The sequence below is a fragment of the Camelus bactrianus genome, chromosome 8, assembly GCF_048773025.1.
Source record: "Camelus bactrianus isolate YW-2024 breed Bactrian camel chromosome 8, ASM4877302v1, whole genome shotgun sequence".
Lineage (NCBI taxonomy): Eukaryota > Metazoa > Chordata > Mammalia > Artiodactyla > Camelidae > Camelus > Camelus bactrianus.
In genome coordinates, this window is record NC_133546.1 from 28,704,345 (window position 1) to 28,730,385 (window position 26,041).

At 38.0% G+C, this 26,041-nt stretch overlaps 1 protein-coding gene across 10 annotated transcripts in view; it reads left to right on the forward strand.

Moving 5' to 3' along the window:
- Window positions 1–26,041, forward strand: part of EPB41L2 (erythrocyte membrane protein band 4.1 like 2) — a 196,091-nt gene that overhangs the window by 28,381 nt on the left and 141,669 nt on the right. The window contains exon 2 of one of the 10 annotated variants that reach the window (XM_074368370.1): window positions 23,161–23,277. The exons of the other annotated variants lie outside the window; for them this stretch is intronic. The gene's annotated coding sequence lies outside the window, so the exon portion shown is untranslated. The remainder of the gene's footprint in view (window positions 1–23,160; window positions 23,278–26,041) is intronic. 10 annotated transcript variants of the gene reach the window in all.

Here is a 26,041-nt window from a genome sequence, read left to right on the forward strand (position 1 = left end):
CCTGTTTTTGAATTGGGATTTTTGTCGTTGAGTTGTTAGCCCTTGATTTTTAAAAGTATTGTGAATACGGAAGGTATCATTATGAGATATGTATACTTAACTAACATTGATAACATAGTAGGTTGTTACCTTACTGTTACTAGTTTGGCAGGGCTGGTAAATAAGAAACCATCCTTTTTCATACAGTTTCTCACAAATACAAATTCTCTGTTACTAATTTTAAATACATTTTTAATTAATATCATTAATTCATAATTTAACATTAATTAAATATTAAATGATGTAGTAAACAGAACTTGGATTTTAAAGTTCAAGGCCTGGGTCCTGGTCTTGGGTAGGTTAACCTGGCAAGACGACCTGTAATATCTTTTTAGATTTTTTTGCTGGGGGTTGTGGTAACTAGAGTTATTTATGTATTTATTTAATGGAGGTACTGGGGATTGAACCCAGGACCTCATGTATGCGAGGCATGTGCTCTGCCACTGAGCAGTACTCTCCCCTGACCTGTAATATCCTGAGGTGAGGATCGTGCTGCCTCACTACTGGTTCTTGAGATCAAAGTATAGATCTGAATGCACTTTGTAAAGTGGATATTGCCATCAGTAATTTTTTACTTTGGCCCATTGAGATGTCGTAACCTGTGTAAGCCAGTTTTTGAATCGTGAGGGAAAAAATGAAGGTTTATAAGCATCTTCCTTCAAAGGATCCAAAATTGTTATTTCCTTCATTTCCCTTACATTCACGGGGACTGAAAGATGAATGCTAGTGTATTTTATGAGTAAAAGAAAACGAAGGAGAAATAAAGCCCTTGTACCACGCACAGTTTTCTAAACCACTTGTGCTAAACTCTGTTTAAGCAAGACTTCATGCTGTCCTCAGGCTGTTACCTTTTCTGTGGTTCTTAATAATGTTCAGGAAACTATTTGACACACAAACTTGGTCCAGGGTTTATCTGGTAAGCATTTCTTTGAGTGGGTTTCTCTTCAGATGTGTTTTTAGGGGCATCTTCCTCAGAACTGAAACCATTTTGAGATTTGCTGTATTGTTTAAACAGATGCCTGTTTCCCTTTACACACTGTTCCCTTGGAGTAAATGGCTTTGTCGTATGTGGTTACACCCTTTTCTTCCTCAAGAAATCATTTTGTGGCATTTAAAAAGGGAGATGTATCTTCTACCAATGTGACTATTAAAATAGAAATTTTTTCTAATTCTCTTTGGTGTGTTTTATTAAATGCTGCCTTTAGAACTGGAGAAAAGCAATTGGAGAAAGTGTTGAGATAGAAGATGTATTAATTAGAGCTTCATAGTCAGAATCCTGGAAAGCACATCCGTAATTTCCATGGTTCATTTTAATGCAATTAGTAACTCATGGGTTGGATTATTTATTTATTCTTTTGGTTATAAATGTTTATAATTCTACTGAATTTTTAGTGTGTTTATAAATTATTTTCTTTTTTCGTGGTGATTCATATAATGGAAGAGCTGAATGAAGAAATCAGAAAGTTTTGAACAGTACATTGACCAAGAGTTGGATTTAAGTCATAGCTATAAAATTTCCAGTTAATTAAATCAGATAATTCTAATGCTTAGAGTTTAGCGTATGTTCTTTCAACTTGCTTATTGGCACAAACCTACTGAATTTACTACCTGTATGTTGTATTATTTTGGAGCCATTTTGGGCACCTAGTCAGCCCTTTCTGTGACATTGTTTTGTTTTATGTTATGTTGTTTTATTTTATTTTTTGTTCATTGCTGATACTTAAGTAGCTTACTCTGTTATGCCTTTTTCATTTAATCTTTGTATGTTTTCTTATTTTTCCTTGTTTGCATACTTCTCTACCCATTAGACTAAATAGACATTTAGATAATCTGCTCTTTAAATACTTAAACCAATGATTCAGTCATTTTCCTTTTTTTTTTGGAGGTGCCTTGTAGGTGTTTGGCACGGTGCTATATTTTAATATTCTCTACCATTCTCTATAAACTTTTAAATCAGTTAAAGCCTTTGGTGCCTCTGGGCGGAGGATATCATTTAATTTATTAGCAGCTGTTGCTATATGTGTGTAATTATATTTGACTACAAGTGCATTTTTACAAGATGAGTCTAGTAGAGTCATTATATAAATGATTCCGATTAAGAAAGTTATTTAATACTGAGGTAAGTGCTTGAGAAGTTGCCTATTTGGAAATGCAGTGCATTTAAAAGATATTATTTGAAGATCTCAGATATGCAGGGGATCATCTAAATATGATCTCGCCACCATGCAAAGGAAGGCCTATGTAAAAGTGACTTGTCACTAACTTTCTGCTTTCTGAAGATATAAGAGACTGTTAGGCAAGTAAATCCTGGCTATTTACTCAACAGAAACACTTTCAGTAGAAGCCTCTTGATATATAGGTTCGGTAAATTATGGAGCACCTGCTCCAGTAATTGCTTTTAAATACTTTAAAAACAGGAGTAGGAGAAGTAGGGTTGAGAGCAGAGGATCCAGGCAGCAGGGAGGGTGGCTGAGCGCAGCCATTCTGGGAGAGGCCGCACTGCCCGGTAGTTAGGGAAGGGCTCAGGCCCTGCCATCAGTCAGCGCTTGGAATCTGCGTCTGCCTCTTGCTGCCTCTGCTTTGGAGCATGTCAGTTCTCTGATCCCCTGGTTTCTCATAGGGTTGCTGCAAGCAGACAGCACACTGGAATGCAGCAGCTAACAGTTGAGTTCTTAGCCCCTGACCTTTTGTTAACGTAGTTGAAGAACTGCAAACAGTGGTTCTGAATAGTTGTGTGTGTGTGTGTGTGTGTGTGTGAGAGAGTGAGAGACAGAGAGAGAGAGAGAGAGACTGACTGTGAATTTACTTGTGTTTGTGGATGATGGCAATCCACATGTTATCCTCATCGGGTTGGGGGTGCTGTGTGGGAAAAACAAAACAAAACAAATCCTCCCCTGTGGATTTCATTGTTGGATAAAGGGCCCAGAACAATCAAATCTTGGTTCAGACTTTTAGGCAGGGTGGCCACCAACAGCTGTGGCCTATTAAAGATCAAGTTTCACCAGCTTGGTAGCAGTTAAATGTCCCTGGAATGTTTATGCACTTGCTTTGTAATTTGACAGTCAATCTCAGAGTTTCCAAAGTAAGTGTATAAAATCTAAGTCATTCTTTGACATGTGAATCATATTCAGGATTCCATGGAGAGAAAGGCTCTATTAATTTCTAGTGTTAACTTTGCAATTTAAAAATAGAGCTGTGATAGCTCTAATCCTTTCTGCATGTTTGAAAATATTTGCATAGAATGAAATTATAGAATGTAAATTTAGTTTCTGAAAGGATGGTGATTAATGGACTGTTGATCCAGGTAATTCTTCAGGATTTGACTAGTAGAATTTACTGAAAATAATGCCTTTTCACAAATGCTCAAATGAGGAGTGGGGTGAGGTGGTATTTTCAGGTTTTTGCAAAGTAAACACTAGACTTTTAAGCTTTTTGAGTCCTAAACTAACAGAGAAGCCCATAGCATTCATTTGATGCTTTTCCAAGTATAGCCCGCCGAAGGAGGATATAAGTTCTAAGGAGGTAAAGTCTTGTATTTCCTGCCAGAATTTGGAAAGGAGCAATTCCAGGGAGGAAAGTACTCGTGTAAATATGAAGTGTTTAAGATTTTTTTTTCCCCTTTAGTATTCTCTCTCCAGTATTATCACTAATCAGTTTCTACTGACTGGAAGATTGAAAGGTTGAAACGTTTGCTCTTTGATAAAAGCAACTGATCACCAAAACTCCCAGGGAGAATTGCTCTACCTCAAGAGTACTCCCTTTTTACTTTGCAGCCCTCTCCAGCTGAGTCGAGCAGTCATCCGGTTGTCCCCTCAGTAATTTGGTTATTCACGAATGCAACAAGGCTTACCAGATGTGTAGAGAATTGGAGACAGGAGGAATAAGAGACATGACAAGTTAAGAGTATTGCAGAGTGAGAAACATTGCTTTAAGTAATTTTTATTTTTAACATTTGAATCATCTGATTATTCAAGCATGATTAGAGAACAATAATGAGGAGAAAAATATGTATGTAAATATATACTTATCTGTAGTAGGTAATGTACCCTGAAGAACTGTCCATGAAACTGGTATACTTTAGTATATGATCTAGACAATTTGGTATATGATTTAGAGACTGCATGGTCTTTTGTTTCTTTCTGATTATGGAGACATAGAAAGTTCAGTTGTCTGAGGGCCACTTTGATGAGGGACATGTACTTAGATAATGTAGTGCTTTAGTGTTTAAAGTACTGGATCAGCTTTAACGATTCCATTATACATTTATAGTTAATGTTCTCCTTTTTAAAATAATAACCAGTTAGAGTCAACTTCTTATATAGTCCGGTAAGTCCTGAGCGTCAGACAATGGGATATTTTTACTTCATTGCTTTTTTCCCTAGAGAGCAAAATTGTCACACTGAGGCATGACCCAATCCATTAGTGACAAATAGCACGTGACTAGCTAGTCTCAGAGGGGAGCAATGAGTTCTGTACACAGAACAGAAAACTGCTGTGTGCCCGTGTCACCAAGGACTTGTTCGGCTTATACTTTTCTAAGGAGCCTAATAATTGCTTTGTCTTCTTTTTTAAAACAGGTGTTAATTCTTAGAAGGTGTCAATCATTCTGATGTTGCTCTGGAGTGATTGGTAATATGAGTTGCTGATTTGTTACCATCTCTGTTCATAGTAGTAATGAAGGACAAATCTACTTCATGAATAAAAGCTTTTAAACTCAGATATCTAATTTATAAAAACATGTTGGAATGGTTGCTTTTCTGTTTACCCTTATCAGTTTTTTTGTATGATCTTTTGAAATTACCTTGGCAGACACCAAATAAATATACATGGTGGATGTTTGTATTTTGCTTAGGCAAAGTTATAAGTTCTGATGTAGAATGGAACTTGATTGTTGAAGCAGAAATAAGTTGTTAAGTGCTCCTAGTTGACTTGAGCGCTTTCGCTAACGGTCCTGCTTATTCGCCATCCATCACATGCCATTTTAGGACAGAAACGGGAACCTCTGGAGGAGGGGAGGCTTTGTAGTGTCTTAGCTTCTTGGACGGGATGTAAGACCCTTTTTAATGAGCACTCTTCCTACCTGCAGCTCTGCTTCCTCATTTCTGCCAAATCTCAACTATACACCCCATGTTTTACTGATCCCAGGTTACAGATTACTCATTCCCCCCATGAACATGCCACATTGTTCCATGACTTGGGCTTTTATATCTGTTGCTTACTCTGCCTGTTTCTCCTTTTCCTCACCTGTCAAACTTCTACTGACCTTCAAGCTGAGTTAGAACGGTGGTCATCCTAGTGAAGTTTTCTTGCACTGCCCTCACCCCTGCGACAGTTGGTTTCTCCTTCCTCTGTGATCCGCCTGTTGTAGACCTTTTGTATTGCTTTATAATTATGTGCCTTGAGAACAGGGCCATGTCTTACCTTCCTTGTTTTTTCTCAGGTTAGCCCAATGCCTGAGTCATAGGGAGCACTCGGTAAATAGAGCCTGAATGAGTGAAATAATAATGGCTTATTATAAGCCACTTAAAAGCTGGCAGGTTTCTCTAATAAAAGGTTTATTTGTTTGATGTGTAAAGAAAGTTAAATACTCCTGTAGACACAGAGTTCTTTTTAGGAAAGGGAAGTTTGTATTTGTATCCACTGAAATCTTTGGCTCTGTAAAGATTAGATGGAACTAATTTAGGAAGGAAGATGAAGGACAATAGGAAAAGAGATACATAAGAAATTTACATTTTTCAGATGATTTTTAGGTCATTGTGATTGTGTAAACTTTTAGGGTAATGATGAAATAATCAGATCTTTCAAGTGTTTGATTTACTGCTCCGTAATTACATTTTAAAATAGCAGTATATCACTTATGAATATGAAAGGATTGCTTTTGCCATTCTTGTATTTTATGAAACTTTTTGTGGAACAGTTTTTATCTAACATAGTTTTCCAGGACATAGCATCTTCATTTCTTTCTATGTTGTTTGAGGTTAAGCACTTTTTAAGTCATTTATTCAACAAACGTATTGGTGCCAAGCAGTGTTGTAGGAATGAGAAAAGAATGATTTACAAAACAGACAAAAATTCCTCTTTTCATGGAAATCATGTTCTAGAGTTGAATCCCGTATGATGATGTCACAAGAATTTTACCCAGAGGCGTATCTGATTACTTAATGTATGTAGTATCCACAATGTCTTAGAGAATTCAATTCTTAAAAGATTTTTATTACATATGATGTTTTTTATAATTGGAAGGACATGCTCGCTAGGAACAATGGATTAAATGATTACACTAATCTTATAATAGCAGCTGACACAGATTGCTTACTATGTACCAGGTACTGGAATAGAACTAGAATGTTTTAATTCATTTAAAGCCCACACAGTTTATGAGATAGCTGTCAATAATTTTCATTTTGCAGATGAGGAAACTGAGAAACGGAGATTAAATCAGCTGATTGGTTGAGCCAGGATTTAAACTCAAGCATGTTAGTAATTTATTGTTTAAAAAGAAGCAATTAAGAGATTGTTCCCTTTGAAGAGATACTTTATGAAGATTTGACTATAAAGCTGATGGAGAATTATGTACAGGAGTTGGTATAAAGCATGTGGTATATAGTGTAGTAATTAGGATAAAATACCTGGGTTTGTCACTTAGCTGCTGTGTACTTTAGTTTCATCATCTATGAAATGGGAACAAGAGTGGTACCTACTTCATAGGGTTTGTGAGGATTAAATCAGTTAGTATACACAAAAACTCAGCAGAATGGTGCATGGGAAGTGATGGGGACGTATTAGCTGATGTTCATACTATTACCATTTTTAAAAAGGATTCCCTCTTTCCTGCTATGTATTTGGGTGTATAACTTCGTCCATGCTTTCCTGATTGGTTTTTCTGTTTTGTATCAATGTGGTTTTTTTCGCCAGGGTTTTGCTCAGGAGGGTATTGGAATGTGGTTCTTTGAGTCTGTGTAGGATTTTTAATGTTTTTCATTTATATGAAAATGATTTGCTATCTTTGTAACAGAGAGGTTGAACCACCAGTATATAACCAGCATATAACATCGGAAGTCCTCCAATCTTGAGATGATGCTTGTGCTGAAATGGTGTTTTCTTGAGCAAACTTTGCTAAACCACATGAAGTGGATGGGAAAGGAAGGGGTCAGAATGAGCTTAAGAATTGTTCTAAGAGTGTGGACAGCACAGTGAGAGCTGAAGGGTTGGGGACTCATGGGAAATCCCATCAGTAAACTGAACAATTGATTATGATCATCAGTGATGGGCTGGTTGACCCTGTCTATACAGTGAGCCTGAATGATCGACTGGCATCTCTCACCAGAAATATTAGAGACATTTAGGATGGAAAATCAATTTACTGGTCGTTTTGCTGTCATTTCATCCACACTGTGGCTAACTCCAGTGTTGGTAACATCCTGGAATGTGTATAAGCAATAGATAGGGAGAGGAAACCACTTTGGGTCAAGGAGAGTATGAAAGTTAGAATTACAGATTACTTAAAACATAGTAACAAGGAAAACACGATATAGCAAAACTTGGGAAAAGCCACAAAAGCTGTAACCTGACATTCATAGCTTTAACTTACTGTCATAGTAAATGAAAAAAAAAACTGAAATAAACTAAGCATTATATTTAAGACAATATAATGAGAATCAAGAACTGGGCCTTCCTGATAAATAAGGAAGAGGGAGTTAATGGCATGAACAAAAATTGGAAGAGGAAAAAAAATGGAATTGGTACCTAAGAGCTAATTTTGTGAGTGAGGGAGGGAGGGAGGGAAAGTTACCCAGTAAAAGATAAACATTTAGCTATTTTAGCTAGGGAAAACAAAATTAGAAAAAATTTTACAGCCTTAGATTAGTAGAAGATATTATAAAGACATACCTCTGGTAATAATTTTTAAAATAACCAACAAAATAGAAATATTCTTGGGAAAATATAAGTGTTTTCCTCCAGAAGAAACAGAAAATCTTAGAAATTTATAATCATAGAAAAGATTGAAAAATATAAATTGCTGGGCTTAATGATAGAAAGGTGTTTTCATATTACCATGGAACAGAAAACTCCCTTGCTGTTCCATAAAATAGCAATCTTTAAATTTCAAGTTCACCAGAACTCTAATAATACTGACCACAATAGTGGGAAACAAAAACAAAAACAAGAAGAAAAACTATAGGCTAACGTCACTCATAAAAATATGTAAGGACCCAGTAAAACAGAAAGTCTATTATAACCACGTAGAATTCAGGAATGTAGAAATAATCTGCCATTTCATATTCCTTTAATAGATTTTATCATATTGCAAACTGAAAGGAAAACATAATTATTTTGCTAGATAAGGCTGACATTCTTGAAAAAGCTAACTAAATTTGGAATGCAGTATAATTTTTTCATATACTAAATAGTATTTTTCAAAATAATATCTAATATTATACTTAACAGTATAATAACAATATTCTTAAGTTCAAAATAAAAAATTACTACTTTTAGTCATTTATGTGGTTCTTGAAATTTGTCAATATGTTATAAGAAGAGAAATGAGCATTAAGTATTGGAAAGAAAGAATTAACATTTTTCATGGTTTATATAATATTCTGTGTGCAAAACTCAATTGAGTCATGGGTTACCAATTTAAAAATGCTGTGTAAAGAAGATCTTATTTCTAGTTCCTAATAATGCAAAATATCTATGAACAAATCTAACAAGATATGTAAAACCTGTATGGATAAATTACGGAACATTGAAGGATGTAAAAGAATGGCTGCTGAATAAATGGAGAACTCTTCCATTGTCCATGGGTGAGAATGCCTACTATTGTAAACATACCAATTTTCCCCAAATATATCTGTAATTTCAGTGAAAATTCACTCAAAATCCAAGCAGGGTTTTTATGGAACAGTTGACCTTAAAATTCATGTGGAAATGAGCATATGTTCAAGACTACTCAAAATAATTTTGAAGAACAATTTGGGAAGAGTTGCCCCACCACACATATCAAACCTATTAAAACTGCTGTTGGCAAGGATAGATAATTAGACTAGTGAACCTAATATAAGCCAGTATGAGCCTGGAAACTTGATATAAACTAATAAAAGGAATTTTGTTATGTAATGAAGGTGGTCTAAATCAGTAGGGGAAGGTGAAATAAATAGGACTGGTATGTTCATTTATTTGCTTATATGGGGGGAGAAAAATTTTATTCTTTACTTTATACACTAAAATTCATGGTAGTTGCATTATGGATAGGCTTAAAGGTGGAAAGCCAATCTTTAAAAGTCTTAGAAGAAAATGTTAGCATTGTTGGGGGATAGGAAACAGAATACACAAATGATAAAGAAAAAGATTGAGAAGTTTGAGTCTATTAAAATAAACTGTCCATACAAGAGAATATACTACAGTGGGAAAACAAGGCTGCAAATATGTTTGTAATGCATGCTTGGAAGACATGGCTTGTTGCCTGCCTTGCCTATTGTCCTTTCTGTATTAACGTTATTAATTTTGTACCCATTTAAAAATGGCTGTCTTCTTTAATGTCCTTCAGAGGTCATTAGTTAGGAGCAATGAGATGTAAGTTAAGTATTTCTGAGAAAGCTTTGCTCCCTAAATATGGAGCCTGGTCCACCCTGCCCCGCCTGGCATGTGGATATAATGTCTGGAGCTGCAGCAGCTGCCTTGCAGTGAAGAAGTTGAAAGTACTGGTTAAAAGATGTCAGGGCAGGAGGATAAAAGGCAAGTTCCTTGGCGGTATTCTTGGCTAGATGTGTCAGCCATGAATCACCTACTTCCATACTTGTAATCATATGAGAAAAATGACTTTGGTCTATTCTAGCCATTGTAGCTGGGCTTTTGGATATGATTACTGGAAATAGCTTGTATACTACGAGGATTAAAATCTAGATTATATGAACAACTCCTATAAGTCAATAAGAAAAAGAAAGACAACCTAATAGAAAAATTGAAGATAACTGTAGACAGTTCACAGAATGGAAACCACATGGCCAGTAAGCATATGAATCTCACTAATAGTTAGGAAATGCAAGTTAGAGACTTTTCCATAATCATTATAAGTCAAAAAATATCAAGTATTGGGGAAGCTGTGTATCATTCATTGTTGGTGAGGCTATAAATTGGGGCAATCATCCTGGAGAACACTTCGGCAATGTCAGGTAAAACTGACCGTATCACGCTAGCCAGCATTCCATTAGGTAGGAACCCTAGAGATTCCCGTACCTTTGCACTGAGACATGGGAGAAGTGGTCACTAAGATGTTTATAATAGGAAAACAGTAGAAACAACCTACCCTTCAAATGGGAAAAAGAAAGTTTGTTTTATAATGGAGTACTACATAGGTATTAAAAAGAATGACTTACCTGTGTGAACAACATAAAAGTACATATTTGAGCATAGATAAATCTGAAAAACTTAGACTTGAACAAAAAATACAAAAGATTATGAGTGTGATGATAATATTTGTATAAAATATGAAAGCAGTATTGAATGCCAAATTATGTTACCATCGTAGGCACTGAGAGATACACAAACTTGGGCAAATATTTTCTACTCTTTCTGGAAGCCTAAAAATTGATTTTTTAAAATCCAGCCAATGTTAATTAATTGCCTCCTTTATTCCTTACAGGGTCTTATTTACTGAGGATATTATAACCAGAACTGCTCCTTGACCAATATATGATGTTAAGTTTTTAAAGCACTTTGCAAAATGTATTCATGTATTTTCACTTAATTATCCTAATTGCTTTCTGAGGCAATAGGCAGGATTTTAATTCTTACTCAAATTAAGTGGCATTAGTTGGACTTGATCTTTTGATTTCTAGTTTAGTTCTTTTAATCATAGTTTTATAGTTTTTTTCAACACAATCTTATGTCTAGATATACTTTATGTAGCAGAACAAGTGATATTTTAAATATAACTATAGTGGCTATCTAATTGGAGTGATCCAGTGTTGAATCTTTTTTTTTTTTTTTAAGTTAATGAGTTACTGATTTATTGCCTTGGGGCAAGGATGGGGAGGGGTGAATACAGTTTTTAAACCTTAAACCTTAGTATGCACAAGAATCATCCAGTGAATTTACAAAAAAACTCCCAATTCTCTGGCCCTCCCCTCCCCCCAGCAGCCTCAGAATTCTGTCTTTTCTCTTTCTCTTTGCATTACTAGATTGGCTTCTTAAGGGGTGTGAGCTTTTCTCATTGATTTTGGTATTCTCCACAGTGAATAAATAGCCTGATGGGGTGTGTCTGTGTTTCCTTATTATGTGCTTAATAAATGTTTGCAGGATGAATTCAGGAAGAACTTTTCAGAAGTGAATACCTAGACAAAGTTAGTATTATATTAATTGTGTATGGAGAAGACCAGAAAGAATTTTAATGCTCAAAATTTACGTATGTGTTGAAGCTGGTTTTCAGTTAACCTGTTAAGCATTATTTTCAAACATTCTTTTCCTTAGCAAGATCATTTAAAAATATTATAAAATTCCAGGGAAGGATTTTGCTGGAAAAGCTATAATAAAGTAAGACTAAATGGAGAAAAATCACATTATTTTGCACAAGTATATCAAGCCGGCTTGAAAGTTAAGTTTTCTCCTTAGAGAAGTTTTTCTCTAACACAAGCTACTGCGAATTGTTCAGCCCATTGGCAGCAACACAGAAAACTGCCCTTTTCACCCTTTCCAGCACACAAACATAGACGATTCATGGCTGGAATCTATCTTCAAGAAACTGCTGGCTTTATTGAAGCCAAATGTGTAGAGTTTTTCATTTAGACACATGAAGGGCCTTCAGTGCTCTTGCCATATAGAAAGTAAGCCACATAGAGATGCTTAAAAAAACAAAAAACACAACAACAAGCAAACAAAACACCCTCAACTTATTGTGTGTAAATACAGATGCAAACATAACCTATTTGGTAACAAATACATCTCTGTCTTCTGTACCCTTCATCCCTCTCAGTGTTAGCTGTGCTTTTTAATGTAGTAACTACACAATAAATCCTGGTGGAAACCTGGCAGAAATTAGTGACGATTCTCCCTTTTTCATCTCTTTTTGCTGTTTAAAAAAGTCCAATTAAATTTTAAGATGAGTTTTCCAGTGATGTGAGAAATTAAAAAATGTAATAGTAGTAAAGAGATTCTTTAATTGCCCGTTTAGCTCAAATGTAAAGTAAACTTTCCCAGGCTGAACTTTTCGAACTTGGGCCAGAAAAACCCATGTGTTTGAACAGTGAACTTAAGTGCTTTGACTTTTCCTGCCAGACCTCTGGATAACCTTGGGGCAGCTGTTCTTCTGTTGTTGTTTACTTACTCGAAAGTAAGTCTTATGAAGATGAGGATAGTTAACTCAAGGAAATCTTTTATTCTTTCTTTGGTGGTTGTCTTACAGGCTATTTCATGCTGGTGTCGACTACCTCAGACCCCCCAGTGTAAATAAAGCTCCAGCAAGGAGGTCATTGCTTCCTGCTCCTTCCATAGACACTTTCTCAGAAATATTAACAATTAGATGTACTTTGAAGATGCTGTTAAGCTGAGAAACAGTAATATGAAATCTCTTTGATATTCTGTTTTGTTGTGGGAGATGAAAGATGGTCAGGGTTATTAACGGTCAAGGCGAGCAATAAATGAAAGCATGTTTGCAATTAGCGCTTGCTGCACACGTGCAATTTATCTATTTAAATTGGAAAGATTATCTACAATAACATGGTGTACCTTTTATACCGCACTACAGGCAAGCCGGGTCTCTACCTACTAGACATGCAAGATTTTGCCTTTGATTTTTCAATTTGGAATCCTTGGTTTGCCTCCTAGTTTTCTTCCCAGTACAATCTACAGGATTTATTTTGCTAGAAAAATTCAGTGTACCTTTGAAAAGGAGTTCTGAACTTGAACCTGTTTTAAATTAGTGTTAATAGTGGACTCTTAAAAATATTCTTTTGATTATCTTTTATTAAATCAAAGTAAATGAATCGAGGTTCCTTTGCTTATCATTTTTGTGTGGTTTTTGGACAGTTTCTGATAACTGCACCCTTTTGGAGAAGTTGCCTTTACATCATGGTTGGAACTTGTTTGAGGTTGCGGGTCATTCTGGGGAGACAGAAAATGTCCTTGGAAAATACTGGTTTGATTTTCTTTTTCAATCTGTGAATTGTGAGCTTGGTTCACCAGATTGCCTTTTGGAATTTGACTTTCTCAAGGCAGGGTAGTGTCCAGCTTTATTTTGTGAGTAACTACAGATGCCTTTTTGCCATTTGGGTCTCTGTTTTTTAAACATAAATGATATATCTGTGAAATTTTAAGCCAAATGGGATTCAAAGGAATTTTCCTGGTTTTCAAAGATTCTTTAATTTTGCATTCAAAAAGCAATTTTGGCTGTATTTTTAGAAGTTAAATATGTTACAGCTGTTGAGTCATTTACCACCTCCTGCCCTCACCTCCACTTAAATAATTGAAGGAGAAAAATAGAGATTGATTTTGTATGCTTGAATAAAAATCTGAGACCAACTTCATCTTTGTGGCTTGCCAGGATACCTTTACGTGATCCTTAAGATTGTAGAAAAACCCCAGATTCACAGAGAAGGTACGAGATTTTTGTTTTAATCAAAAGGCAGATGTACCTACTTTAATCTCTTATTGGAAACATGATGAGTTGAGTTGCGAATAGTGGGAAGCAGAGGACAATTAAGCATCAGGAAATGGCTTCACATGTTGCCTATTGCATCCTGGACGATTTGGATAAAACAGAAACAGCTGTGATGCCAAATGCCCTGTAGATTTCAAATGCTGGTGTAAAGCGTGGTGTTGCAGACTTTACGAGCTGATTTAATAGAGAGCTTTGCCCACAGGTCTTTTGGTGACTTGCTTTCAGTTTTCTTCACAAAAATGCAAAATATGTGGGGCCCTTTCATACTGCTAAACGAAAAGTTGTGTTCATTTGGCTTTATAAAGCAAGTAGCCTTGAGAGATGGGCTTGCCTAGAAATTGACTACATTTTTGTGGGAGAACGGGTGAAAAGGGCGGTTTCCTGTGTTGCTGCCAAAAGGTCTGAACAGTTTGTAGTAGCTTGTGGCTAGAAAACAACTTCTGTGAGGCAAAAACAGCAACTGCAAACTGGCTCCGGGTCTGCGTGAGACAATGTTCTCCTTTCCTACTTGATTATTAAACTTCATAGAAAATTTATCTAGCGAGTTTTTAAACTCAGCTGCTTAAGATGGTGTCTTGGTGGATTTGGATAAAAACCTGGGGAAAGATATTTGGAGTTAGCCCAAGTGGTGCATAATATGGTACCTAACAAAAGGGCAGCGTTTATATTTTGACCGTGAGCTTAGAGAGTAGTCCATTTTTCTCCTGCCCTAAAAAATGCAGGTATATCTTGGCATCTAAGATATGTGTTTTCACAGAAATGAATTTTTTCAGTTAGCTTATTAGGAGTGTGTTGTCTTAGTTCACTGGGGATCCGTATTTCATTCTGTACTAGAAATACGTTTATAAAATATATACGTGAAACTACTGGTAATTGTTACTTGATGGTACTGACCATGTACTTTACACGTACATTACTTGATAGTAATGACCATGACGCCATGCTCATGTCCTTCCATTGGCTGTGTCGTTTCCTTCTCTGGAAAAGGGGAAAAGCTTAGAGGGCAAGTGTCAGGCAGCTAGAAAATGGTTGGAGCCAGCCAGGGTTTGGAAGCTAGTCTGTGCGTTCCTAATTATTTCAAAAAAGTTACTGTTTCAGATACGCATTTTGTGGAATTGAAATCTGTTAACGATTTGTTGTAGTGGAGTGGGCTTGGTTACGTGGAATAAAGGTGGACTTGGTTGGATTTGGTTTTAATGTTTTCACTAAGCTCATTTTCAGTTGCAGCTTTCACCACACTTGAGCATCTGTGTACTTATTGTTGCTTCAATGCTCCAGACTTTACTTTTTTGGCCTTAATTTTGACCTCTCTCTTCTGTTGGGGGTATCTATTAGCTTTTCATTAAAATACAGACAGTAGTTAATAAGACAGGACCTTTTTCTTAATATTTTGCCCTGTTCATCAACATTAGTGTCTTCTTTATTATATATTTAATAAATAGGCTGACGCTCATAATCTAGCACTGTGGTTCTCAACTGGGATGGTGGGGGGGGTGGGGGGGGTGAGTTTTGTCCCCTAGGGGACATTTGGCAGTGTCTGGAGACATTTTTGATTGCCATGACTTGAGGGTGTGCTACTAGCGTCTACGTGTGGAGGCCAGGAATGCTGCTAAACATCCCACAATGCACAGGACAGCTCCTCAGACAACAAAGAATTATCTAGCCAAAATGTCAATAGTGCAGAGGTTGAAAAACCCTGACCTAGCTGATGTAGGGCACAGACCAAATCTTATTCATTAGAAACTGCTTCTGTTTTGGTGAGATTTTCTTCATAACAAAACAACTCTGGTAGCTAGGCAGAGGTAGAGGAAGAGCCTATCCATCTGTCTGCTCACCCAGCCCTAAACCAGATAACACAGGTTGCTCTTCCGCTGGATTCTATCTTTTAGCTGCTTCCTACGTTCCTCTCCTATCCTGACTTAGGTGAGATCAGACCTTAAGCTATCACCTGCTATTATCTTAGCCACAATTACTTGATTGCCTTTAAGAATGGTACGAGGAATACTTTGACTTGGGGTGGGAGAAAAGCAAAAGAATGAAAAGGATATCCACCAAGCTTTTGCCTGGGATAAACGTCCTCGTGTGCTTCTCACCATTTATATTGAGCCCAGAGATGCAGTTGTAAGTGATCTTCACAGGTTCACACATACCTACAGGGTCAAATTGATTAGCCTTATGAACTTGAAAACAAAGACAATGGATACATGGAATTTTCAGATAATCTGAAAAAGAAGAAATCTGGGTCTAATATCTATCAGAGAGCTACTATATTAGTAGAGAAATTGACTGACTTTTGCATGTTATCATGGGTCTCAACTTTGTAATTTTAATTCAGTTTACCAGGTTGAAAGGAGCAACCTGTACTGGTATCTTGATGCCTTTGCATATACTTGGGATGTGGTACCTCCTTTCTTTGCATCTTCATCCTTCAGAGATGATCCTAATTTTACCTTCATATTCTACTCTTACACATTTTTGCAGATTGCTTTATGGAGTATTTCTCAGAACGAATTGTAATGACTTCCTCCCTGTGTCCCCTAGGTTATGTGTGCTGGCACAGTGCTGGATACATAGTGGCTGTTCCCTACATGTGGAGCAGATGAATGGTGGAGGAGGTGGAAGCACCTTAGCAACCTTAAAGCTGAATACCAAAAATGGTTGGTAGGGCTTTTGAAACTCAGGGTACTGAGAAAGGAGCCTAAATAAGCGGAGGGCAGAAGTTGTTAGATTAGCACGACCTTGTTGGTGTGGTTTGTGCTGTGCACCTTTTTTTTTTTTTTAACATTAGCGTCTGGGTGACTGAGGCTGGAAGGCTAGCCTGTGATCTTGGTCATGTCTGCATACCTGCAGGTCTCGGTGGTGGTCACGGCTACCTGAGGTTCCTCCAAGCTAAATTACCCTCTGGCTTTGAATTGCTCGTAACCTTTGCATGTTCTCAAATCTGCCTATTTGCTGGCATATGTGATTTCAATCTAGATTTCTTAACTGCTTTAGTCACTTTAGTCACATCGCGTCTGGCCCCCCTCCAGGAAGAACTGAGTTTCAAAGTGATAGAAATGACCCTTGAAACTGCAGTGATTTTGCTGTGGTGGCTCTTTACAAGACGTTGAATTCTGGTCTTGACTTTGTGTTTCCTCTTTGGGCAGATATGCTTCCTTAGCTTTCACTCTTCCTGGCCCTTGGATTTCAAGAGACACAGCTTTATTTTACTCTGGGGATTATTATGTGTGTTAGTGTCACCATTTAGTGGCCTGGGTTAGAATAAATAGCAACTGAAAAATGCATGTGTTCTGTTTTTCTGTTGAATTACATGAAAGCATTTATTAGACATTTTGATTCAAAATGGAGATAATTATGGGAAAAAGCTGTTTATTTCAGCAAAAACCCCCTAGCTGGGCACCAGTGCTTACCACTGTGGACATGTCGTTGGACTTGGCCCTTGCAGATTGAACATGCCTAATTGCACAGGTGTCTGCATGATTGAACAAATTATATTTGGACAATAAACTGTTATGCCTGACAGTGATTAGAGAGGCAGTGCAGAGTTGCACATGGACTCCTGTGGTAAGGGAATTAGAGACTATTACCAAACATTTTCATAAAATAGAAAACAAAGACTTTTTGAGAGTAAATATTTTTTCTTTTATTCTTTAATGGTTAAGTTTACTTAAACTGAGTAATTTTGGAAGTTAGCCTTGTACTGGGCAGTTTTTTTTTTTTAATGAATGGCTAGTAACTTTTGTTTATTTATAACACTGAGTTTGTTGAATAATATCAGGTTTTCCTTATTGGAGGACAGCTGTGGTTAGATTGTGGCTGAGACCATACGAAGATCCAGTATCCAGTGTCATATGTTTTTTATCTGTAATTTTTCTTGCTTTATGTACAAGTGTGAAATTTATGTCCAGAAGAATAGGGGTGTGGGTTGACTAGGGAACTGTCGGAGGATTTCTGGGGATCTCCAAGGGTCCTGTTAAAGTTTGTGGCCATGGGTTTAAGTTCAGAAAAGTTGTCATAGTCATGTATTTTTGTTCGACCGCATGGGTGCAAGTCTGAAGAAAGGCTGCAGTTTTGCCACTGTGCAGAGCCTCCCATTTGGGAGAGGAAAGAGAAGGGGGGGTGGGAGGAAAGAGGTGCCCTTTTTTATGGCCCAAGCAGCCTGCTGGCTGGCAGAAGTCTCATTGAGTAGAGTGGTTGGGGCTGGATTAAGCACAAAATGCCTAAGTTTAGACTTTAGGCCTGATCAGGGTGACCATTTGAAAACTTCGTTTCCATTAACACTGGGTGTGTTTTACTGTGCATTTGTGAACTGGGTTGGAATGTAAATATCTTATTCTGGGTCACAGTCAGAAAAATTTGAAAGCCAATGCTTGGGAACCGTGGGAATGGGTAACTGAGATGGTGAGGAGGGCAGAATCATTGGGATTTGCTTTTTGAGTAGGAACCAACACACATGCACACATACACGCACCTCTGTGTCTTACAGAGAGGAATTAGAGGTACAGATAATAAAAACGATTTCCATCTGGGATGCAGCTCCCTCTCCCCTAGTAGGGACTTTACGGGGTGGTGGAGGAAAGTATGGGCAGATACTGGTTCAGCTTCTGGCTGAACACTGGATCTGTGGAAGCTTCCCTGTCAGACTGAGGGAAATAGACTGGGAAAATGTCAGAGTGTGGGTCGTCACCAGGACCCTGTGATTCTGTAAAAAGCTGGGCAGTGAGGAGAGGGGGCTTTTGATGTGCTCTGGGAGAGCATTCTGCAACTTCGAGTTATGGGTTGACCACATAGCATGTAATCAGCAATAGGAAACGGAAAATTAATTTTTAGAGGGCTGTGAGGGTGACAAAGCTCTGTAAAAGATCAAGTAGACAGTCGTGGGAATTGTGAGACAACTTCTGGCTTCTTTCTGCTGTCTTGATTTTTTTAAAAATAAAAAATATTAGCATTCACTTCCCAGTGTGATTTGGCTTTGCCCTTAGAACGTAAGTGAAAACAGACAAACACATCTGGCCTCTCCTTGTCCATCTGCCTATTGCTTTGAGTAGAACAATCTTGACAGTGAGTTGTAAGGCCTTGTGTGGCTTTCTAGGCTGAACTTTGGCGGGGGAAAGGTGCCTTTCCGTTTATACTGGACCACATTGGTGAGGTGTTGGCAGTGGGGAGCAGGAGGCCACAGTTCCGTGGCTCTTAAAAAAGGGAGAGGAAGGTGCCTGGGGAGTTGTGGAGTGGGGAGGGGTTCAGAGATCTAGGTGGAGGCCCAGGTTCCTGGAGCTCCTCGGGTCCATTCCCCCAGGGTTCCTGCGTCAGCCCTGGTCAGGTGCCCCGTCCCTGGGTGGGCCCTTTGCTAGAGCAGTGGTGGGCAAGGGGTGCCTCACTGAGCTGCCTAGTATGAAAAAGGTGGCAGAAATGGTCATCTCCCACTTGTTCTCCCGGCAGCAAATGTGTTTCAGTTGAAATCTCTTTATATGTGTTTTCCTTAGAAGTGTTCACATTTTTCAAGTACTTTCAGGTGCATTATAGATTAATTGGCCCTTCTTAAGTAGGCCTGGGGAATTAGTACTGCCTTTGATGACTGTTTCTGTGGGGGAAGATAATAATAGCTAACATTTAGAGTTTACTTTATGCCAGAAACCATCATTCTCCAGTATTTTATCTTATCTGTATGGGTAGCTGGGCATTAGATTTTCTTAGGCTCGTCTTACAGAATAAGGATTGAGGCCCCCATCCCCCACTTCACTTCTGTCATCCTCATCTCGTTCCCCCACTATGCTGGTTCCTTCCTCAGCCAAGCCCTCACTTCATCTGGGGTTGGGGTGTATGTATGGCTTTTTTTCAAGGCAGTGACTCACAATCTGACTCACAGTCTGGCCTATCATGAGTCCGGGACTGCCTGTAGACAGGCGAGCAGAATTGGCCCTTCTCAGGCCTGCCAGGTGTTAAATAACGGTTTAGAGCTGCTAAAGTTTGGCCTTCAAGGATGGTCCTGACGGTGTTTGATGCTGTGCTCTACAAAATGTTTAAAACTGAAAAGTGGTGAGTGCAGGATTCCTAAGCAGAGTGAAGTCAAATGTGACTGAGGTTTTCTGGGGCTGGGAGAGATTGTGTTTTTATGTTAACTAGCATTGGGTGGGCTAAGGGATTCTAGCCACAGCTGCATTCCAGAGGCAGTTCAGAGCCATGGTTGGTAATGACATCACCTCAACAGGTGCCAAATCATTTTTTTTTTTTTTTGGATATTGCCTGCCCCATACCTTTTTTAAAAAAAGGACGTTTAAGTACCACTGTGAGGTTTTGTTGCAGAAATAAGTATGAAATCCAATTCTGGGTGTGTGTGTAGAGATAGGGAGATGGAAATACAGTGCTTTTGAAAACTATGCAGTCCCCCAAATTCTGGTTTTAGGTTACTTGCGTTCAATCACTCCGTAGGGCTTTTTATGGGGAAGGGTGGGGACGGAGGAGGGGATTCGGACTAGATGAGAAAAGTAGCTGTGGAAAAACAAAGTTGTGGGGTTTCCCCCCTCGACTGTCCCCCTGATTGAAGACTGGGCTGTGGTGTTTCTAAGAGAACTCTGATTTCCAGTGTATTTTATAGAAGCTGAAGATTCCAAGCTCAGATTGGAAATGTCAAGCCTGGATTCAAGGGATTGGATCTTTTTAATGATAAATTTATATGTTTGTCAAATAAAATACATATAAAAATAAGATACATATAAAATTCTCTGTATTGGAATACAGAGAAACATCAATAATAAAAAGCCAACCTCAATCTCACTTTCAAACATAATCACTTGATATTGTTTTGATCTGTGTACTCGACATTCATGGCTTATAGAAGAAATACTTCAGTAAATGAACATTTGCATACATTTCACAAAGCAGGGCTTATACCACATGTTTAATTTTGATGTCTGTTTTCATTCAGTCTTCTTTTGTGTACCATTTGCTATGCCAAGTAATTTTTTCATAATGTAGAATATTAGAACCACGAGGTACTTAAAAAGGTATCTTTTTTTTTTTTTTTTGGTAGATGAGGAAAGTTGGTAAAATGAAGTTAAATGATTTGCTCCAAATTACCATTACTTTCAGAGCTGAAATTAGAAGTGGTTTCACCTACTTCAGTATACTTTTGCCTATTTGCCCTCCTCTGTCCCCACCCTTCCCCATAAAAAGCCCTAGGGAGTGATTGAACGCAAGTCACCTAAAACCGGAATTTGGGGGACTGCATAGTTTTCAAAAGCACTGTATTTCCATCTCCCTACCTCTACACATTTTGCCTATTTACTTCATTTGCTGGGGAGAATTTGTGAAGTATTATTCTCTAGGATAAATTAGAGGTCATTGCCCCAGAGAATTTAATCCGTCTAGCTCTAACTTTGAGTATGAAAAAGAAATGAGACATTGAAACTACCCAAACACACCTGTGTAGTTAAGTTCACTTGCCCCAAGTGATTTGGAAAAGTTTAGAAACCATTATGATGTGGCTGGATTGCTGCTATTTTAGGGTTATTGGATGTGAGCCTGAAAGGAGTGAAGTTTAAAAATGTATGTTTTACACTTAGTATAAGCACATTTGAAGTTTTTCTTTTCTGCCATGTTCAAACCAATAAATTTCTTAAAACTTTTTAGTGGTTTTGCCAAACTGTTAATTATCATCATATGCCAGATTTCTTCTACTCTGGAATTACATTTGTTTTATTTTGCTGAATTCCTACGGGAATTCTTAGCTGTATAATTCCTTTGGCAATTGCTTACTCAGTCTTACGGCATTTCTTCTACTGTTGTCTTGAAATGTGAGCATTTTTTAAGTGTTAACTTTCCTTAGTAACATCTGTGTTACTGTTGGTTGCACGGGTCAGCGGTCCAGATGGTCAGCTCCTCAAGGACGAGGAGTTTGTCTTATCATTTCCCTTCCTTCCTTCCACCTCTCTGCCCTCTACTTCACTTTGTCTCCATAGTCTAGCAGAGCACCTTGTAGGTTCTCACTGTTATTACTACGACTTGTTAAAGAGGTTCTGAGCAAATTAAGGAACGTGGCCTCCTCTCTTCTCTCCGTGAGTTGATAGTCTTGCTGGTCCCGCTGATTTCAGTAATCTCTCTGCAGAAAAAGCAAGTCTAGCATGATTTGCACATTGTTTTGGTCAATGGCAGTTCGATGTCCTTTTTGAGGCAGTTGTTTTGGATTCAGACAGTGTACTGGCGCACACAGCCTCAGACTCACCCTCACCTCTGTTTGACCTTAGTCAATCTAGAAGAAACTATATAAAACAGCTGAAGTGACTTTAGTGTGATGGGAGGGCTGTCTGAAAAATAGGTGATGGAGAATCCTCAGTTTTTGTTTTTCTTGGAAAAATTCTTCAACAAGAAGTCTTCAGCATATTAAATTCTGCATCTAGAAGACTTGGAAACTCAAATGTACAAAGTTGTCAGTATCTTGAAGGAAGAATTGAAGGTGAAATGAGAGGAATGAAGAAATTGTTGAGAATCTGAGGAGTAGGGAGTGGGGCAGAAAGGAAATAACTGCTGGGATATATTTGTTGGTGGGGGAAGAAGGGAAGGGAGAAAGAATGGAAAGAGATGGAGAAATAAGGATAAACAGCCAAATATTAGGGTGGGGACAAAAATCTGAATGTCCTTTGGCAAAGTTGATTATATTTTTGGTTCTTTTCCAAAAGTTTTTCAGATGATTGGGGTGGGTGGGGGAACTCCACTGGAGATCACAGATTAAGTGTTGTAGAAATATGACGGAAGTAGGAAGAGACAGAATTAAGAAAAAATTTTTTTTCTTTTTTTCTGGCAGTGCTCTCCATTTCTTATAATGCTGTACTTAATTTATTCCAAAAATTTGTTCAGTTATAATATAAAGATGTTGCTTTTGATCAACTACTTTTTTCCTGTCTCTCTCTGAGCTGCTTGCCTTAGAATAGGCATGGAGCCCTCCTCATCTGTCAACTTGTTCAGTGGGGAGAAGTGTCAAGACATAGAAGATAAGATGCCAAAGGAGACCAATCCCAGGAACTCGCTGCGCAGGACAGCAGCCACACCACGTTAGGGACCAAATACATTTGTGTGATGTATGCGCATGTGTGTGTATGTTCTTTTCCGGTAACAAAGAAGTGGATAGTTGCAACGTACTTGTGCAAAGTCTTGTGTTACTAGAGTGAGATCTTACTCCTCTTGAGAAGCCTTTTTTTATTCTTTGTATATAGTTAATAATGGATCTATGTACTCTCCAGGCTGTTTGGCATTATTTTCCACCTGTTTGTTTCAGCAAAAAGTAAAAATAATTTTGAAATTAATTTTCTGATTGGAAAAGGAACATGAGCTCTTAAAGATATTTATGTTTTCCCTTGCGTTCTAGTAATCAGACGCATTATTTCCTGACCCGGAGCTGGGCCATCTCTGACATAAGCGTTAGGAACTGAATTGTGTCAGCACTGCTGCTTAAGGCGTTTATCTTAATCCAGGCGTCCTTGGAGTGTGCGGTGCCAAAAGCAAGGTGGTAGCAGTGATCATAGACGTGGGCTGCAGGTGTGAGTTCTGAGGAGCCCGGTGATTACCCAGTGAATCCATTACCGGTAACTGTGAGTTGATTGTTTTCTTTGGACGCTGTTTTGACCACATGAGGGGTAGTGGTATTTAAGTTATTTACAATGTCATTCTCCTAGAACAGAATGATATCCATGAATTCTGTCTCACAGGGTGCTGTTATGCAGCAAAAGTAAGCAGAGGGTGAGGAACCAGCTGTAGAGCTGGTTGAGATATGGTCCAGATTTTGGTATTTGAGTTGGCCAGTTTTCCTGGAAGATAAGCTTATATTGTGTTTATATAGATATTTCCTAAAAGTTCTGTGTAACTGTGACACAATTGTTTGAGTGTTCCAAGAGAATAAAATAGTGAATTTCTTGTCTTATGGCCTCGGTTCTGACGGTTACAGCTGCTGCTTTCCTGCACAGGTGCCCCTTCACTTTTCTAGCCATCCTTGGCCCTGCTTTCTGCCATTTCTGTGCCACCTTGAGGGGTGCAAGGAAGAAGATCCTTCTTGCTGTCGGCAGATAAATGCTTTGTGTGGAGAAGAGATTACAGCAAAGCCTGTAGTTTAAAAAGGGAAAAGGCAGCCACTAGTCTACACTTTCATAGTGTTTTTCACACCTGTAGGGAATTGGAGGCTCAGCAGCATGAGGTGCATCAGGAAAAGAAGAACCAAGAGGAAAGTGTGTTTGGAAAAATGAGCTCCACTTGAGAAAACGCTGAGGGGCAGATTCATTGAGAAACAGGAGCTCATCACCCGGTTGATGTAACAAGTTAATGCAAATGAGAAATACCTGGCCAGGAGGTTAGGTTTCTGCCTTTTCTCAGGATATTCTTTAAAAAGAGATCCCTCAGTCACTGAGCTTGGTTAAAAATGTCTTAGATTCTCTAGTGTCTGTGATATAAAGGAGTGGCTTTCTTATTTTTCTAGGCCCCTCCCAGATCTAAAATTATATGAGTCAGGAGGACTGTATATTCCAAAATATGTTACTGTAGGATTTATTTCAGAGCCATTTCTAGATTCTTCTTGCTTTTCTTAGAATTTATTACTTATTTTTTTTGAAGATAATGACTCTTTAGATGAGTCTTAACCCATGAGAACCAGTCACACAGGTGAAGATAGTAAGTCCCACCATCATCATGTGACTCTTAAAAGATGAGCTTTCTCATTACAAGTGTGCCAAAACAGTAACTGTTCCACTGGAGTGCTGTTTAATGTTAGATTTGCTTTATTGAATCATTAAGGTAATTATCTTGGATAGTAGAAAAATAAGATGACAATGCCTAGAATTCTTTAAAAAATTGGTATGCTGAGTCTCTTTTCTTAAAAGTCTTTTCTTATAACCTCATTTGTTTCTGCCTAATACATTAAGGATAACTTTGTGCAAAGTGGTGTGTGTTTTGCCCTGGAGGTTACAGAGTTGAGTAAGACAGACTTCACTCAGTATGGTGGGTGAGATGTAGACATAGGGGACAGTACTGTAGCAAAGTACTAGGAGGGAGGAGGTGGGGTGAAGGGAGTGCTCTGGGCATCTGGAGGAGGGAAGGTTGGCAGGGCAGTCTTTGGCAAGGTCAAAGCGTGGTAGCTGGTTTTGCTCGATGCTGATGACGAGAATGCTTCTTAGTTTGCCCACTTTTGAGAAGAGGCTGGTGGAGTGAGCCTGGAGACTCGTGGCTTTTTCCCCCTGAGCAGTAGAAATCATAACGCTTAGCACTGAGCAGAAAGGCTAGTTAGACAAGAGGGTCTGCCAGGGGCTGGAGGACTCTGCATTTCAAGTAGAAGAATTTGGGTTTTCTGTCTACAGTTACTGAGATTCTCCAGACAGGTGAATGATGTAATCAGAACCGGGGTTTAAGAAGGTTAGGTGGCTAGAGATTCAAAATAGGGCTAACAAATTTATGACAAACTATTAATTGTGAGAAAAATTTACTTGCTGATAACTTGTTTACTAGTTTTACTTACTTTAATCATAGTCTCCTGTTTGTAATTATAACTGTGTGTTTTTTTTTTTTTTACCTCCACAATACAAAAGTCATCAAATTATTTTTTAGGGTACTATCCACTGAAGATAATCAAGTACATACGCTTCAGATAAAAGTGAGGAACAGTCAGTTTAAGGTCTTGATTATGATCTTTCTCCACCCAATATATTCAGATTGTTTACTTTATTTTGTAATTAATTCTGGCTTTTTAGCGTTCTCTCACTGTTGTTTTTTTTTTTTTTTTTTCCTAAAGGCATTTCTTAAGCCCTTCTCTTAACAGTGCTTTGAAGATGTTGCCTGATTGAGTGGGTATATCCTGATTGCCCCTCCACCTCCAATTGATTAAGCGTTTAGTTCCATTTTAGTATGCTATTTTAGGTAATTTCTTGTCCCATTTTTGACAATAATTTGTCTTTAATCCTTGTGAATATTATTTGATGTTGCTAGCCTTGAAATTCAAAATAAAAGTTATCTTGGAAAGAAAGTGAAAGTCTCATAGCCTGTAAGTGAGATAGTTGAAATTGAAACTCGAATCTGCCTGATACTGAGTCATTTTATATCTGTATGTCTCAGTTTCCTTATCTGTAAAGTGGAGGCACTGATATTACATTTCTAACAGAAGGGCCATGAGAAATTAAGTACTGTGATACATGTGCTGGCATAGCTTGTTGATAAGCCATCTTTTAAACAACATGAATTATAGACACAGTGTTTATGAATCTGAAACGCTTAGTTGATTCCACCGACAAGTCATTTTATCTTTTGAATTTTTAAATTATTTTTCTTTTCATGTTTAATATTTGAAATTACCCAATTTTTAAAACCTTAAGCACT